This window comes from Cervus elaphus, chromosome 6 (assembly GCF_910594005.1).
Source record: "Cervus elaphus chromosome 6, mCerEla1.1, whole genome shotgun sequence".
In the NCBI taxonomy this organism is placed as follows: Eukaryota; Metazoa; Chordata; class Mammalia; order Artiodactyla; family Cervidae; genus Cervus; species Cervus elaphus.
In genome coordinates this window covers 12751296-12770304 of record NC_057820.1, presented here as the reverse complement: position 1 = coordinate 12770304, position 19009 = coordinate 12751296, and positions in this window count along the sequence as shown.

The window sequence follows — 19009 nt, the reverse complement described above, 5'->3', positions numbered from 1 at the left end:
CCAGGGATAGAACCCAGGTTTCCCACACTGCAGGCAGATTCTTTACCAGCTGAGCCACCCGGGAAGCCCACAGCTCTGCTAAGTCTTAGCTAATTCTAGGTAGCACAGTAAACCAGTGAAGAAAAGGACTAATTTACACATCCCAGGCATTTGTTTGTTTGCTCATTTCTTCCATACTGACTGAGTGCTTACTATGAACTCAGCAAATACTGAGATGCAAAGTAAAGATTTCTTCCTCTTAGGTTAGCAGAGAGGACATATGCAAAACCAAGGAGATGACAAATAATGCTCCCTGAGATGAGGCAGAAAGGTTTCTTAGAGGATTCAGAATTGGAACAGGGTCTTTAAACATAACTGGGAACTTGATGAGATGAAAGGGAGGCAGAAGATAGAGCGGCGCCAAAGGCATGGAGACTCTGAAGTAAATGGTGGCATAGTTGGAAATCGGGAAGTGAAATTGAGAATGTAGTAGGGTCAGAATGGTGTGGGTCACGGGAGGCTGCCAGGGACACGCAGGCAGAGCATGTCCGTCATCACCCTAGTTGTGGAATAATCAGGGTCACATAAAGGAGAATCCTTTTCTGGGCAGAAAGATTGGGATCGAACGATTGGAAGTTATCAATTTCTGAAGGAGTCCCTTGGCTTTGAATTTCAAAACTAACAAAATGGGGACATGACTCCTCCACTGGGAACCAGCCCATTGCCAAGCCAAGATGTTTGGGTACCAGCCTGGGCTCTTTCTCCTTCTTTCTCTATTGTGTGTGTTAGTCACTCAGTCATGTCCAACTCTTGGTGACCCGACATGGACTGTAGCCCACCAGTCTCCTCTGTCCATGGAGTTTTCAAGGCAAGAATACTGGAGTGGGTAGCCATTCCCTCCTCCGGAGGATCTTCCTGGCCCTGCGATCAAACCGGGGTCTCCTGCATTGCAGTTGGATTCTTTCCTGTCTGAGCCACCAAAGAAGCCCTTGTTTCTCTAGAGCCAACAGGTCAATCCCATCTTCTCTGCATCTGTTGACTTCTCCAATTTTACCGTCTCAATACTAGTTCAGAACCTTCTCAGAACATGGCATCCAACCTTTGCCCCTCTCATGGAGGATGGAGCTAATGATTGGCAACTGTAAAGTTATAGGATGCTTTGCAGAGACTAATGCTGCTGATGCTAAATAAGGGCTTCGGAGATCAAGGTGAGAACTTGGTCCCCTGATCCTTACCGCCCACCATTAGCAATTTTTGTCCAAAGTGTGATTCTGGCAACCACTGGTCCTTCCTTCCCGAGACTTCCCCCATCAGAAGGGTTTTTTTTTTTTCCCTCATATGCTTGTTAATTGCTAGAGCCTAGGTTCTTTTTTCACCTGATTTAACCCACCTAGAGAAATAACCCCCAAATTCACAACTCCCATTCAGACTTTCCCAAGAGGCTTAGGCTAATTTTTCAAGTACCTTGTTGCTCTATATTCTCGTGTGTGTGTCTGACTCTTTGCGACCCCATGGACAATAGCCCACCAGGCTCCTCTATCCATTGAATTTTCCAGGCAAGAATACTGGAGTGGGTGGCCATTCCCTTCTTCAGGGGGTCTTCCCAACCCAGGGATCAAACTGGGTCTCCTGCACTGGGGCAGATTCTTTACCATCTAGGCCACCAGGGAAGACCCATATATTCTCTTAGAGTCACTGCAAGTATCACAAAATTGACTTCTCTGAAGGTAAGTCTTGCCTTTCTCGCCCATTGGTCTTTCCTGTCTCAGTAAAGTTGCCCCATCGTTCAGTATCTGCTTCTTCCAAAAACATGGGCTTGGGTCCGCTCATTTTTCCCCCTCGCCTTTCTCCTACCTTTGCAATTAATCAGCAAGTTCAGTACTTTCTGCTTCCTAAGCATTTTACATGTCACCTTAACTGGGCCAGAGAGTGGGCTGGATATCATGTTAAACATTATTCTAGGTGTGTTTGTGAGGGTGTTTCCAGAGAGATTAACATTTGACTTGGTGGATGGAATTAAAGAGATTGCCCTCCACAATGCTGGTGGGCCTCAGTCAATCCACAGAGGCTTGAATAGAACAAAAGGTTGAGTGAGAGAGCGTTTGTTCTCTCTGCCTGACTGCCAAGCTGAGACATCCGTGTTCTGCTGTCCTGGGACAGGAGCTTACAACATCGGTGCTGTTAATCCTCAGACCTTTAGACTCATACCAGAATTTCTACTGTTGAATTTCCAGTTCTCAGACTTCTGTACTCAGACTAGAAATATACCATCAACTTTCCTGGGTCTCCAGTCCATAATTGACACATCCTGGGACTTCTTGGACTCCATAATTGTGTCAGCCAATTCCTTACAATAAATCCTTTTTTAAATAAATATGTTATATATTTTTTGTTGTTGATGTTCAGTTGCCAACTCATATCTGACTTCGTGACCTCATAAACTGCAGCACGCCAGGCTTCCCTCACCGTCTCCTGGAGTTTGCCCAAGTTCATGTCCATTGAATCGGTGATGCCATCCAACCATCTCATCCTCTGCCACCCTCTTTTCCTCCTACCCTCAGTCTATCCCAGTATCAGGGTCTTTATCAATGAGTCAGCTATTCACATCAGGTAGCCAAAGTAGTGGAGCTTCAGCTTCACCATCAGTCCTTCCAATGTTATATCTGTAAATATATAAATATACCCAGGATTCTAGAGACTCCTGGTTAATACACTGAACTTGTGCTCTTTTCTCCATACCTGTTACCAATGTCTTCGTCAATGTTATCATGACCTTGACCTGCAGCCGGGACTGCGGTTGCCTCCCAGCTTTCACTCTGGCCCTCTCCTATCCAATTTCTACTCAGTAGTCAGAATAATCTGTTGTAAAACATCAATTCTATCTTGTCCTTCTCTTGTTGAAAAACTTTCTACAGCTTCCCACTTTGAATGAAATTTGAAGTTCTCATTTTGGTCTCCAAAGCTGTTATTGACCATCACACCTTCAGTCTCTGCAAAGCATTCTATGACAGTATAGTACCTGGTCATATGTCCATTTGTTTACTTATTTGCTTATTCTTTGTCTTTCCCTCTGGACTGTACACTCCAGGAAAGCAGGGACTGTGTCACTTTGCTTCATCATTTCATCTCCCCACCCAGCACCATGCCTGATACTTAGCAGGTACATGGGCTTCCCAGGAGGCACTAGGGATAAAGAACCCATTCAAGTTCTATCCCTGGGTTGGGACGATCCCCAGGAGGAGGGCATGGCAAGCCACTCCAGTATTCTTGCCTGGAGAATCCCATGGACAGAGGAGTCTGCTGGGCTCTATAGTCCATGGGGTTGCAAAGAGTTGGACATGACTGAAGCAACTTAGCACACGTACACGGTAAACATATCTTGGATGTTTACAGAGACTGGATACTGCTTACTGGAAAGACTAAGAAAAGTCAACAATTCCAGTTGGTCCATGCCCACTCTTCATAAAATAAATACTATTCAAACCTTCATATTCACAGCCTTGAAAGCCTGATTCCCATTTTTTTGGTGATTCTTACTGTTTGGTCACCTTCAAAACCTCAGTAACTCTCTCTTGTAACTGTGTCTCTGTTTCTCTCTGTCTCACATGCACATACACCTCCCCACCGCACCCCCCCACACACACATACAGACATACCTCTTGCTGGGCACTCATTCTCATGGAGCTCTGAGTGAGCTCTTCCATAAAACATGACTGTCTGGACTGGAGACAGCAGCAGAAATCCAAACAGAACCCTTATCTTTCCTTCCGAGTCATCTAAAATCTAAGTCATCAGTCTTGTCTCTCTCGGAGCAATCTGCTGACATCAGCATTGCACCTTCACACCCAGGGGCGATATCGGGCAACCGAGGACTATTAGGTAAAATTCCTCACAGTTTAAGCCTCGTTGATTTCCAAAAGTGCTAATAACGTGAAATCATTTTCTGCATTTGCACAATATTCAGATCTGTTACATAATCAAATCAAGAGCTGCCAGGATAATATGATATCACTTGTACGAGGAATCTAAAATATGACACCAAAGAACTTATCTATGAAACAAACTCACAGACATAGAGAAGAGACTTGTGATTGCCAAGGCGGAGGGAAGGATTGGGAGTTTGGAATCAGCAGATGCAAACTATTACATATAGGATGGATAAACAACAAGGTCCTACTGAATAGCATAGGGAACTATACTCAATGTCTTGTAATAAACCGTAGTGGAACAGAAAATAAAAATATATGTCTATATATATGTCTGTATAAGTGAATCACTTTGTCTATATAGCAGAAATTAACACAATTATACTTGGATAAAATAAAATAAAAAAAAGAACTTGCAAGAGAGAGTAGCAAACTGCCCTTGAAATTAATTAACTGTTGGAGGAGAAGAAAGAGTAGGAAAAAAGAGCACAATATGTAGAAAATGGCCATCAGTCAGCAGTGATAACTGAGGTTTACATTCCTTCAGAGTGAAAGCATCCCAGGAATTATTTGGGCCTTGGATATACATTTCAGAAACTTTTGTAATCAAGTTCTTAAAACGCAGCACTGCTTATTATTCAAGGGTTTCCTGGCAGCCACCCAAAGACAAGGAAACGTGCTCAGGTTGTTGCTTTTTAATTTACTTCACCTTGATCTCCTGTGGCTGAGTGGTGAAAGAATCTGTCTGCAGTGCAGAAGCCTCAGGAGATGTGGGTTCAATCCCTGGGTCAGAAAATCCCCTGGAGGAGGGCACGACAGCCCACTCCAGTATTCTTTTTTTTTTTTATTAATTTATTTTTTTTAATCGGAGGCTAATTACTTTACAGCATTGTGGTGGTTTTTGTCATACATCGACAAGAGTCAACCACAAGTGTACATGTGTCCCCTGTCCCGAACCCCCCTCCTCCCTCCCTCCCCATCCCATCCCCCTGGGTTTTCCCAGTGCACCGGCTTTGGGTGCCCTGTTTCATGCATTGAACTTGGACTGATCATCTCTTTCACATTTGGTGATATGCATGTTTCAATGCCATTCTCTCAAATCATCCCACCCTTGCCTTCTCCCACAGAGTCCGAAAGTCTGTTCTTTATATCTGTGTCTCTTTTGCTGTCTCACATATAGGGGCATCGTTACCATCTTTCTAAAGTTCATATATAAGCGTTAATATATTGTATTGGTATTTTTCTTTCTGACTTAGTTCACTCTGTATAATAGGCTCCAGTTTCATCCACCTCATTAGAACGGACTCAAATGCCTTCTTCCTAATAGCTGCGACTCTAGTATTCTTGCCTGGAGAATCCCATTGACAGAGGAGTCTGGCGGGCTATGGTTCATAGGATCGCAAGGAGTCGTACACAACTGAAGCGACTTAGCACACACAGTTTGATCCCAAGGCTCCAGAATCAACCCATCTGAAGATGCTATAAGATTGGAAGATGTTCCTTATTTAGAAGATGAGCTCAGATCCCTGTCACTGTCACCGTAATAGGCACCCTTCCACTGGCCTACAGTTCTGCAGACATTCTGAGCCTGTGAGTCCTTCAGCTTGAGAGGGGAAGAATCTGGAGTTATGCTGTAACACTGTCTATTGATTCTCTGAGATAGTCTCAACGGATTGATGATGATAACGTCTTATGTGGAAGTAAAGTGAAAGTGTTTGTTACTCAGTCACGTCTGACTCCGTGGACTGTAGCCCACCAGGCTCCTCTGTCCATGGGATTCTCCAGGCAAGAATATTGGAGTGGGTTGCCATTTCCCTCTCCAGGGGATCTTCCCAACCCAGGGATCAAAGCCACGTCTCCTGCATTGCAGGCAGATTGTTTAACATCTGAGCCACCTGGGAAGCCCTAAAAAACTACCTTTGTGTGTACTCAGTCAAAATACTGGAGTGGGGTGCCATTTCCTTCTCCAAAGGATCTTCCCAAATCAGGAATCAAACACACATCTCCTGTATCTCCTCCACTGCAGGCAGATTCTTTACCACTGAGCCTTTTGAAATTTACAAAATGTTTTCATGTCTATTTCCCCCTTTGTTAACTTTAGTTCTTTCCCCAGCGATGAGGATGGGTGGATCAGGAAAGAAGATTTCCAACTATACCTTTAAAGCAAATCTTCAATTATAGGCCTTTGTTTCTACAAACGTGCTTAAAATTTTAAAATATGACAATATCAAGTGTTGGTGAGGACATAAGGCAACTGACACATTGCTCATGGATGGATTCTTGGAAAATGATCTGGTGTAGGGCTTCCACAGTGGCTCAGTGGTAAAGAATTCGCCTGCGATGCAGGAGACCCAGATTCAGCCCCTGGGTCAGGAAGATCCCCTAGAGGAGGGCATGACAACCCACTCCACTATTCTTGCCTGGAGAATCCCATGGACAGAGGAGCCTGGCAGGTACAGTCCATGGCGTCACAAAAAGTTGGACGTGACTGAAGCGACTGACCAGCAGCAGCAGTAAATCTGAAGATGTGTGTGCCCACTGATCCAGCGATTTTAACTCGAGAATATACCCTAGGGAAATTCTAGTCCAAGTTTCCTGCAAATATGTCTAAGGATGTTCACAACAGACTGTGTACAATAGCAAATCTGGAAAGAAGTCAAAATGTCATCAATGGAAAAACAAATTGTAGATTCACGTAATGATAATAATTATCATTAATGATAATAATGATGAATATATTACAATGGTACATAATAACACAGCTGAATCTCAGGTACCTACAGTTAGGAGGAAATACAAGTTACAGAAGAGGGCATGCAAAATGATTTTATTTATGTAAAAAATGAAAACAGGCAAAGCATAAAATATATTTTGAGGCTAGAAATATATGGGATAAAGCTTTAAAGAAGTTCATGAAAGTGCTCAAAATAAGATTCAGGACAGAAGATAGGTCTTTTAGGAAAATCAATTATTATTTATTCAATATTTTACAAGTAAAAAATAAAAAGGAATAGCAGTCACATTAAAAACTAATTGGAAAATGCAATGTAAAAACCAATTCCATATACAATAGCAGCAAACACCAAAAGATACCTGAAAATAAGTAAAAGTAAATACGTGGGCAGACTTTAAGGAGAAAATTTTAAAACTTTATTAAAGGACATAAAAGAAGGTCCTATATGAGTAAAGAGATAAGCCATAATTTATGAATCTCAACTTAACTGAAATTCAGTGTATTCAATGAACACCCCGACAGGATAGATCTTGATATTCTGAGCCTAAAATTTACAGAAAAATGTAAAAAATTAATTAAATTTTGCAAAAGAAGAAGAGAGGAAGGAGAATTTCCCTAAAATATCAAGCTGCTATAAAACTAATATGCTAGAGTATTGATGCAGGGATAAAAAAAATAGCCAGTGAAGCAGAACAAATAAAATTTGGTAAATTGCTGAGAAACCATGACAAATCAATGGAAAAATAATAGACAACACAGTAAGCGCTGCTGGGATAACGGGATATCTGCTTAGGAAAAAAATGGAAGTGTGATCTCTTCCTTACACACAAAAATAGATTTGAGACGGATGACAGACTTAGTAAGTAAAACAGTATTTTAAAATATTTAAAAGAAAACATGGCAGGATATCTTTGTATTTTTAGTATAAGGAAACAATTCTTAAACAAGATCCAAAGAATGCATCCAATAAGAAAACATGAATAAATATAGCGCAAGATTTTTTATGGGGCTTCCCTGGTGGCTCAGTGGTGAGGAATCCACCTGCCAAGGCAGGAGACACGGGTTCGATCCCTGATCCAGGAAGATTCCACATGTCTGGGAATAACGGAGCCCATGTGCCGTAATTTGTGCTGAAGAGCCTGGAAGCCGCAACTGCTGACGCCCCCGTGCCCTAGTGCCCTTGCTCTGCAACAAGAGAAGGCACTGCAACTAGAGAGAAGCCCCTGCTCGCTGCAACTAGAGAAAGCCCAGCACAGCCAAAAGTAAATAAATACAATTGTATATTTTTTAAAAAGAGCAATTTCCAAATATTTGGTAAAGCTATTTTCTTTCTGGGTGTATATATCAGGCAAACTGTCACGAGCAGACATAAATGAGAATGTTTATTACCACCTCATTATTGGCTATAAGGGAACAAGGAAAAAGAACCTAAAAGTCCTACAGAAAAATGAATACATTCTGATACATTCATTCCATGAAATATTACACAGCAGTTAACATGAATGAATCAGCTACCCCTGATTCAAGGAGCACTGACCTCAATCACTATTATCTAATAAGGAGTGTGTGTCCCCTAGAAGGGCTTCCCTTATGGCTCAGCTGGTTAACAATCCACCTGCAAGGCGGAAGACCTGGGTTCAGTCCCTGGGTTGGGAAGATCCCCTGGAGAAGGGAAAGGCCACCCATTCCAGTATTCTGGCCTGGAGAATTCCATAGATTGTATAGTCCATGGGGTCGCAAAGAGTTGGACACAGCTGAGCGACTTTCCCTTAGGATAATTGTACATATTTAAGACTCTTAAAAACGTTTTAGATGCATAAGAGAATGGACTGGAAATGCATTGCATTCACGTGACTGGTTGCTTCTGGGAATAGGGAAGTGGACACAGCACAGGGATGGAAACAGAATTTCCATTTTACCAGTAAGGTTTGATTTTTTAATAATTTTATTTGTTTACTTCCGGCTGAGCTGGGTCTTGGTCGCTGTGCGTGCTTTTCCCTTGCTGCAGCGAGCGGGTGATCCTGTTCGTTCTGGTGCCTGGGCTTCTCACTGCAGCGGCTTCTCTATCATGGAGCACAGGCTCTAGGCGTTTGGGCTTCAGTAGTTGCAGCTCCCAGGTTCTAGAACACAGGCTCAGTGGTTGTGGTACCCGGGCTTACTTGCTCCGCAGCATGTGGGATCTTCCCAGATCAGGGATCAAACCTGGGTCTCCTGCACTGGCAGGCATAGTCTTTACCACTATCAGGGGAAGTACCACTATCAGGGAAGTCCCAGTAATGTTTGTTTTTGTTTTTATTTTTTTTTTTAAGCTTGAGTATGCATGACAAAGTGCTAACACCTACTGGATCTGAGTTGCGGTGTTTATTTATAATTCTCCATCTTTTTTTTTCCAGTATGTTTCCACTATTCCAGAATTATAACCGAAATCACCTCCCAAATTATTCATTTATTGCTTTCCTACCCACTCCGCGTCCCCCTCCCCTATTTTCTAGCCACTTCTTCCTGTGAAGAGTATAGCTGAACTTTGTTCTTTAACACAGCACCAGAGAGGTCTTTGGGGAGAAAGGTATACTCAGGGAGGGTTAATAAATTGCCAAAGGTAACCCAGCCAACAAGTGGCAGGATTTGTACTCACACCGAAGGTTCCAGACTCTGAGCCCACTGCTGTTTCTACCGATGGAGGAATTAGCCGAGAGGACTCTATTGGGGGACATTTTAGGACTTCAGGGAGCTCAAAGGGCAGAGTGGGAGCTGAGACATTCGCTCAAACGTTTCAGAGAGGGAAAGAGACTGGCTGGTGACGCACAGCTCTCCACTGCAGAACCTCCAAAGCCTGAATACTCCCCTCCACGGTCTACATGCTCCGCTCCTAGCTGGGTGCTCTGGGCTGGTCCAGAGCCGGGCAGCCACACACCTCACACCTCAGCTACTGGCCAGGGCCTGGAGGAGGTCTGGTTCCCCCACTCACCACTGAACCCCAGCAGGAACCATACACTGATCTATTCCAGGTACAGAGGACATCTGTGTGGGATGCCCATCTCCTGGCCTCCCGATGGATGAACATTATCTGACATCCTCATGACTTCTTCACCTGGTTATCCTATCTGCTCTCTGAGGAAAGGGAAAAAATAAAGGTAGAAAGGTCCCAGACCCAGAAACGATGTCCCTGGCATCTTTGCCCATTTTGACATCCTTTCAAATGTCACTCTGGCAGTTTGTGCTTTCTCTTCTTTTATTTTTTATTCTGTGTGTTCCCATCTTGTTGGCGTTCATGCATGCATGCTAAGCCCCTTCATTTGTGTCTGATTTTTTGCGACCCCACGGACTGTCGCCTGCCAGTCTCCCCTGCCCATGGGAATCTCCAGGCAAGAATACTGGAGTGGGTTGCCATGCCCTCCTCCAGGGGATCTTCCCAACCCTGGGATCGAAATTGTGTCTCTTAAGTCTCCTGCAATGGCAGGTGGGTTCTTTACCAGTGTCACCTGGGACGCCTTCTTGTTGGCATCATCATAGACTTCTCTGCTCCAGCCCACAGACTCGATAGACTGTTCCCATCAAGCTGATCAGCCAACCTCCCCCTTCCTCTTCCCACCCCGCCCCCATCCCTGAATCCACAATCCTCTACCAGCTCATCTGAGCCCCATACGGTGTCCCCGTGGGGTCTCCTGCCTCTTAGACGCCCCAAACCACCAACACCTCACTCCTCATCCCTCCCAAACCCCTTGCCTCTCCATGGAATTAATGGAATGATTCAGCAAGTTCACTCCCTGGAGCAACATATTTATAAAACAAAGAATGGTGTCGTTTTAATTTAAGGGAAGAGATGGTGAAGGAATCATTGCTGGAAAATTAGCCAAATCCTCTTTTTCTGGAAGGTCCACGGTTACGACACATAAAGAACAAAAAGAGAATAATTAATTCAGATGCACAGTTTTTGATGCTGGAAAATGTATGTGGACCCACAGTCACACGCTGATGAACTGAAAACCCCAATCTGAGAGGCATCCGCAGAGGATGGGACGGAGGACCACAGCCCCCCTAAAACGATGCTCTTGACAGCCTTTGGCCCTGCTGAGTCCTGGCTCCCAAGCACCCGGCACAGGCGTTGCTGGCGTCCCAGGCAGCGCACAGAGCTGCTTTCGGCCTTATCGGTGTCACAGGCCTCCTGAAAGCGCTGATAAGCCTCCCTCGCTGCCGCCTGGATGCCGCCTGAATGGACAGTGATTCCAGGCTTCATCAAATGGATTTACAGCCCCTACTTATCTCCGGCCACAGGTTGTGCTTCCTCCGAGGACACTGGGCCCTGGAGTAAGCGCTCCCTTCAGAGCGTGGATACGGCGGAGGGATCCAACCTCAGAGAGAGCTCGACTCTCCCCGTCCCACCTCCAACCGGGGGTCACCCCCATTCTCATGACCCCTCTATTCTCTGTGATGCTTAAGTTCACAAAGCCTGCAGGACACAGTGACCCGTGTTACACGTTGTGTTTCCAAAAAAAACGTGAGATGCATTTAGAGCAAAGCAATTTCTTCCATCCTTAAGATGACAAGGGGGAGTCTTCAGAGATGAGGTAATTTACCTGAAAAGGCAGGGAGTCAGGCAGAAATAGTCTTGGACCAGCTCCTCCACCCTCCCTCCCCCCCCAGGATCATAAGACCAGCTTCTCGCCCAAACCTCAGACTCTCGGCTGTAGAATAATCCTCCTTCCTCGTGGTTGCATGGTTGCATGTTTTTACATCTTATTTGGCAACGTTCTTTTGGGACTCCTGTTTGGGGAATGAAATGGTCAGATGTTACCCATCCGGGGCTGTGGGTGGGGGGGAGGGGTGGGGGCGGAGACACTCTGATGGGGCCCCACAGGAAATGTCCTGGCTGCTCACAAAGTGCGGTTTGTTTTGATTTTGAAATCACCCCACCTCTGATGATTCTCCCACCAGAATAGGCAAACAGGATAAACCGATAGACCTGGGGCCCCCAACCTCTGAGGTCTAATGCCTGATGATCTGAGGTGGAGCTGATGTAATAATAACAGAAATAGAATGCACAACAAATGCAATGTGCGTGAATCATCTTGAAACCATCCCCACCCTCCTGGTCTGTGAAAAATTGTCTTCTACTAAACCTGTCCCTGATGCCAGAAAGATTGAGGACCACTGCCATGAACTGTCCCCAGCCTCACGCAGAGGGTTGGGGTGACCTTGGGAAGACAGAAGCAAAGGAATACAGACGATCGGCCTAAAGCAATGGTGAGAAGCAGTATTCCTCCATTGGTGGATGAACCCTGGGTGTAAACAGATAATTCCCCCACAGTTACTTAGGAAAAGTGAAAGTGAAAGTTGCTCAGTCCTGCCCAACTCTTTGCGACCCCATGGACTTTAGACTGCCAGGCTCCTCTGTCCATGAAATTCTCTAGGCCAGAATACTGGAATAGGTAGCCGTTCCCTTCTCCAGTGGCTCTTCCCAACCCAGGGATCGAGCCCAGGTCTCCCACATTGCAGATGGATTCTTTACCGTCTGAGCCACCAGGGAAGCCCAAGAATACTGGAGTGGGTAGCCTATCTCTTCTCCAGCTGACCTTCCCGACCCAAGAATTAAACTGGGGTCTCCTGCATTACAGGCAGATTCTTTATCAGCTGAGCTACCAGGGAAGCTTTGACCTTAGGAAGGCTTCTGGAATAGAGGGTCTAAGGAGAAATGTGGAAGAGCAGTCGGAGTTGCCAGCTGAAGCCAGGTGGGGGGCGGGGGGAGTCAGGAGAGAACTGCGCTGGCAGAGGTGTGGCATGGTGACCCACCCCAGAGCATCCCGGGCACTGTTAGATGGTTCAGCATCAGACAGGGTACCACGCACAGGTGAAGGAGATACACTCTCCAGCCTCACACCTGGCTCCAATCTGAACTCTGTCCTTTACACCTAGCTCTTGGCCTCCGCCTCCACATCTGTAAAATGGGGTTAATGATAACACCTACTGAAGAGGGCTGTGCCATGGGTTGTGTGGATGAGTGATGGCATGGAAGTATTCGGAAGAGGTTGGCATACCAGTGGTTCATCTATAGACGTGAACAACTGCCATTACTAGGAGACATCCAGGGAGCGGGAGATGGGGCTATAGGTTATAGGCTATAGAGCGGGGCCTGGCCTAGGAGCACGTGTGGGGCCTTCATAGGCACCCCCTGTGGATATGAGTCAGGGGGAAGGGGCGCTGCTGGGAGAAGCCGAAAGCTTTGTCTGGATGCGCTGACCGTCAACAGGAAAAGCCAGAGCATCCAAAGCTGGCCTTGAGCTGAGGACGGGAAGCCCTGCCAAATGCAGTTAATTATAAATAGATTTACACATGCGAACGCGGTTCTCAGCCAACCGAGCAAATATTTATGTGGGGATTTGGGAAACAATCCCTGTGACCTTTCTGTGTGCCTTTCTGAAGCGATAGAGGATTCTCAAAGGCCAAGTTGCAGTGCTGTGTGGATGCTTAAAAAAATCAATCCACACTTGGCTGATGCCAGGATAACTGAAGTTGAGAACTTTAATGACGCTTGCCTTTCACAGGTGGTACTGCCTTCCATTCTGTGGCCTGAAAAGAGAGACCAGGGTGGGATCAGCAGGCTGTCAGAGCGGGTCTCTTCCCTGACGGGCCCTCCAGCCCTTTCTCTCTCTCTTTAGGACACTGATTTGACTCTGTGCCTCTGTACCCACTCCAAACAGCCTTCTAGTATCAGCTGAACTAAAGGAGGCCCCCCAGGGGTCACAGAGAGAAGGGCTGCAGGAGGCCTTAGAGAGCAGGGTGACCACACGGCACCCAGTCCCCGTGTGACCTGGGCAATCCCTTCTCCTTCTTGGCTTCCCTTTCTGGGATGTGAGACGGGGACCAAGGAGAGGAGTAGTGAGTTATTCAGGTCTTGATCGCCCCTGTTCGGTCTCCCGCCAGGGTCCCCAAGCGTGTTCTTTCCTTCTGGCTTGGGCAGAGAGCTGGGTTTGGTGGATGGATGGTCATCAAAGGGGCCCTTCCCTCTCAAAGTGTCCGAAGCCCTGGATGACCTGGGACGAGATGGGCGTTGACTCAAGTGAAGCCCGTGTCCTGAGACTTTGTGCGGCGGGAAAAGCACTGCTGCCCTCTAGTGGTCACTGGCCAGAATGAACTACGCCGGCGCCCAGAGGGCTCCCTGCGGGCTGCAACCAAATTCCTTTAAGGGCACGGAGACCCCACAGCGAGCCAGAACCCAGTGTGCGCAGGGTGGGCACCGTGGTGGGTCAGACATGTCCCACCCCAGGAAACGCATGCCTCAGGGGCACCGACGGGTGCACACTATGGATTCATACACAGCCTTTAGCTCCGTGACCTTGAGCCCATTTCTTAATCCCCTACTTTTTTTTTTTTTTCTGGTTTCCATTTCATGAAAATTGGGCTATAAATCAAATGTCCTCCTAGCTGCAGTTAGTCATCATAACTACCTACCTGCAGCCCTAACCCAAACCCTTCTCATCACACCCACTGCTCCCACCCTGGACCAAGCCACCAGCATCTCTCCCTGGCTGCCCAGCCCCCTCCACACATAGCAAGCCAGGGGAGCTGTGATGTGAAAACAGGCACTTTGAGATGCTGCCTGGACATTTTACAGTAAAACAACCATCTCACACCCAGAATTTGGACATGGAAATAAGGACTTGAGCTTAGGATTCCTGCCACAATTTCCCGCTTTCTTTTCCTGGGGCATCTTTTACAATAACCATTTAGTCTCTCTCTCTTTCTCTCTCTCTTTTTTTGGCATGTGGCTATCCAGTTTTCTCAACACCATTGAAGAGACTATTCTTCTCCCATTGTATGCTCTTTGTTCCTCTGTTGTAAATCAATTGTCCATATATATGTGGTTTTATTTCTGGGCTCTCAGTTTTGTTCCACTGATTCATGTATCTGTTTTTCTGCCAGTATTATGCAGCTTTAATTACTGTGGCTTTGTAGTATAATTTGAAATCATGGACTATGATATCTCTAGCTTTATTCTCAGGATTGCTTTGACTATTCAGGATCTTCTATAGTTCTATATGAATTTTTTTGTTCTCTTCTTCAGAAAACGTCCTTGGGATTTTGATAGGATTGCACTGAACATGTAGATTGCTTTAGGTAATAAGGACATTTTGACAATGTTCATTCTTACAATCCATGAGCACAGAATATCTTTCCAGTTATTCGTGTGTTCTTCAATTTCTATCAACAATTTCTTGTACTTTTCAGGTCTTAAAAATGAAACTGAGCTGCTGTCTCACACCATACACAAACATTAGTTGAAATGGATTAAAGACTTGACTGTAAGACCTGAAACCATAAAACTCCTAGAAGAAAACATGGGCAGCACACTCTTGGAAAACAGTCTTTGCAATATCTTTCTAGAAACATCTCAGGCAAGGGAAACAAAAGTAAAAATAAACACATGAGCCCCAAAGATTCTAATGCTGAGAAAGACTGAAGGCAGAAGGAGAAGGGGATGAGAGAGGATAAGATGGTTGGATGGCATCACCAGCTCAATGCACATGAGTTTGAGCAAGCTCCGGGAGTTGATGATGGGCAGGGAAGCCTAGCATGCTGAAGTCCGTGGAAAAACCTCATTAGTTTGAGGTAATCAATATCAGTATCAGTTCAGTCCCTCAGTTGTGTCTGACTCTTTGCAACCCCGTAGACTGCAGCATGCCAGGTTTCCCTGTCCATCACTAATTCCTGGAGCTTGTTCAAACTCATGTCCATCGAGTTGGTGATGCCATCTAACCATCTTATCCTCTGTCATCCCCTTCTCCTCCCACCTTCAATCTTTCCCAGCATCAGGGTCTTTTCCAATGAGTCAGGTCTTCGAATCAGGTGGCCAAACTATTGGAGCTTCAGCTTCAGCATCAGTCCTTCCTATAAATATTCAGGACTGATTTCCCTTAGGATTGACTAGTTTGATCTCCTTGCAGTCCAAGGGACTCTCAAGAGTCTTCTCCAACACCACAGTTCAAAAGCATCAATCCTTCGGCTCTCAGCCTTCTTTATGGTCCAGCTCTCACATTCATAAATGAGTACTGGAAAAACCATAGCTTTGACTAGATGGTCCTTGGTCAGCAAAGTAATGTCTCTGCTTTTTAATATGCTAAGTTGGTCATAGCTTTTCTTCCAAGGAGCAAGTGTCTTTTAATTTCATGGCTGCAGTCACCATCTGCAGTGATTTTGGAGCCCCCCAAAATAAAGTCTCTCACTGTTTCCATTGTTTCCCCACCTATTTGCCGTGAAGTGATGGGACCAGATGCCATAATCTTTGTTTTTTGAATGTTGAGTTTTAAGCCAGCTTTTTCACTCTCCTCTTTCACTTTCATCAAGAAGTTCTTTAGTTCTTCTTCACTTTCTGCCATAAGGGTGGTGTCATCTGCATATCTGGGTTTATTGATATTTCTCCTGGCAATCTTGATTCCAGCTTGTATTTCATTCAGCCCAGCATTTCTCATGATGTACTCTGCATATAAGTTAAATAAGCAGGGTGACAATATACAGCCTTGACGTACCCCTTTCCCAATTTGGAACTAGTCTGTTGTTCTATGTCCAATTCTAACTGTTGCTTCTTGACCTGCATACAGGTTTCTCAGGAAGCAGGTAAGGTGGTCTGGTATTCGCATCTCTTTAAGAATTTTCCAGTTTGTTGTGATCCACACAGTCAAAAGTTTTGGCGTAGTCAGTGAAGCAGAAGTAGATGTTTTTCTGGAATTCTCTTTCTTTTTCTATAATCCAGTGAATGTTGGCAATTTGATCTCTGGTTCCTCTGCCTTTTCTAAATCCAGCTTGAACATCTAGAAGTTCACGGTTCACGTACTATTGAAGGTGCAGTGTATTGAAACTGCACCTTCGATCAGAATGATTCTGAGGGTTTTCACTTCCCCAGAGTAGGAGTTTGGACACTGTAGGTGGATTGTGCCTCCTCCTTTAGTAGGTCATCCTCATGTTTCTTTCTTTCTTTTTTTTTTTAATTGAAGTGTTAGTTTCAAGTGTATAGCGGTGTTTCAGTTATATATATATATAGCTATATATATAGTTGTATATAGTCATATAATATACCTATATATAGTTATATATAGAGAGATTTAGTGTGCACACACAAATATATGCATATATGTAAGCTAAGTCTCTTCAGTCATGTCTGGCTCTTTGTGACCCCATGGACTGTAGCTCAGCAGGTTCCTCTGTCCATAGGATTTCCCAGGCAAGAATACTAGAGTGGGTTGCCATGCCCTCCTCCAGAGGATCTTCCTGACCCAAGAATCGAACCCACGTCTCTAATGTCTCTGCATTGGTGGGCGGGTTCTTTACCACTAACACCACCTGGGAAAACATATATATGTGTATATATATATTTTCAGATTCTTTCCCATTATAGCTCATTACAAGATGCTGAATATAGTTCCATGTGCTGTACGGTAGGTCCTTGTTGGAGGACAAGACAATCCTTACTTCCCAAACTCCAGGTCCACAAGCCATGACTTAGCTGACCCAAGGTAAGCAGACCAGAGTGGTCCCTGGGACCCACTAGATATGCCAGCCCCCAGCCTGGATTTGCACTCTGCATCAGGAAACACCCACACCTTTCGAGCTATAGGACTTGGGAGTCTGTGTCCACCCGCCCATTTTACAGACTGGAAAACAGATCAGAGAGTAGAATGGATGTCCATGATCATTCCTGTCTGAGCTGGAGCCTAGGTCCCTGATGCCCAGGCCTCCTCTCAGTAGACCTTCTTAGACTCCACTTTGGAGGTTTTAAAAGGTCAGTTTATTTCCTCTCATGCGCAAGAAAGAAACGGATGCGAGAGGGTGAATGAGAGTGGTGCTTCCTCTGAAATCACCCCCCGCCCCTGACCCTGTGTGGGAACCTGGGAGGAGAGAAGGCTGGAATTCATCAAAAGCAGCTTGTGGCGCCCACGTGCCTCCTTTGCCCCCGGGGCTTTGGCCTTCCATCCTCGACACCTGACCCTCCCGGTTCTCCAGGTTTCCATTTGGGCATGGTGGCCGGTGGCAGCTCTCTCACCCCCGACAGAGCTCAGGCCGCAGGCACCTTGTGGGGCGTGGTGACTTGTGGGGTTGACAGCCAGTCCTGCAGGGTCCAGCAGGCACCCTTTGGCACCATGGAGAGTCATGTCGCAGCAATGGGGACCAGTCCCTGGCCAGCCAGTCTCGAATCCCCGTTCAAGTCCTCTGTGCAGAGTGCCTGCCTCAGCCTTGGCACGTGGTCATCTGGGCCTGGTTAATCCTTTGTCACGGGTGACCGTCCTTGCATCGTGGGATGTTTAGCAGCATCCTTGCTTCCACCCACTAATGCCAGGAGCATCACTCGATGGCCACCCACTTGTGAGGATCAGAAACATCTCAGAAATGGTCACATGACTGAAAGTGAAAGTTGTGTCCAACTCTTTGTGACCCCCAGGACAATAAAGTCCATGGTAGTCTCCAGGCCAGAATACTGGAGTGGGTAGCCTTTCCCTTCTCCAGGGGGTCTTCCCAACCCAGGGATTGAACCCAGGTCTCCTGCATTGCAGGCAGATTTTTTACTGGCTGAGCAACCAGGGAAGCCCAAGAATACTGGAGTGGGTAACCTATCCCTTCTCCAGCAGATCTTCCTGACCCAGGAATCAAATCAGAGTCTCCTGCATCATGGGTGGATTCTTTACCAGCTGAGTTATCAGGGGAACCCATCACATGCCTTATGATGGAGGCAAAAACCATCCTCTGGTTGAGAACCACTAAGCTAGGACCAGCAGCATCTTCCCACTGTACCTTGGTCCCAAAATATTCTTGTGGGGCCCTGTAGCAAGAAAAAAAGATATTAATGTTATAATATGCACATTAATGGATGGGCACAGGCCCTGGCCAGGCCCCTGGGGTGATGCCTCCTGCTTGGCCATCACCATGCTGACTCCTGTAAGCACTGAGTGTCCCTGAGCCAATCCAACCCTGTCCTTTCATGGAGGAAGGAAGTGTGGCCCAGAGAGGGTAAGCAATCAGCCTGAAGTCACACAGCAGATTTTCTTGTCTCATCCGCCTACCAGGGCTCTTTCCAGTGCCCCACAGCAAGCCCGGATTCAGCCAGCACCAGTCAAGAGGCTAAAGGTCTTCTTTGGGGGACGGAAAAGGTCCGCTCCCAACAGGATAGTCACAGGCAGAACCTCATTTTCCTGTTATAATGCTGTGAAAATGTGCAAAGCAAAGTGTTGTAAAAACATTGGCCGGGGCCAGGGCAGTGGAATGAACAAAGCCTGTTCTCCATGTGAGCCAGCTAATAAAAGGAAGAGCCCGAAATTGTTTGTTGCTATTATAAGGGTCATTTTTCCTCCTATAAAAAGAGTAATTTTCGTTTACGGGGACC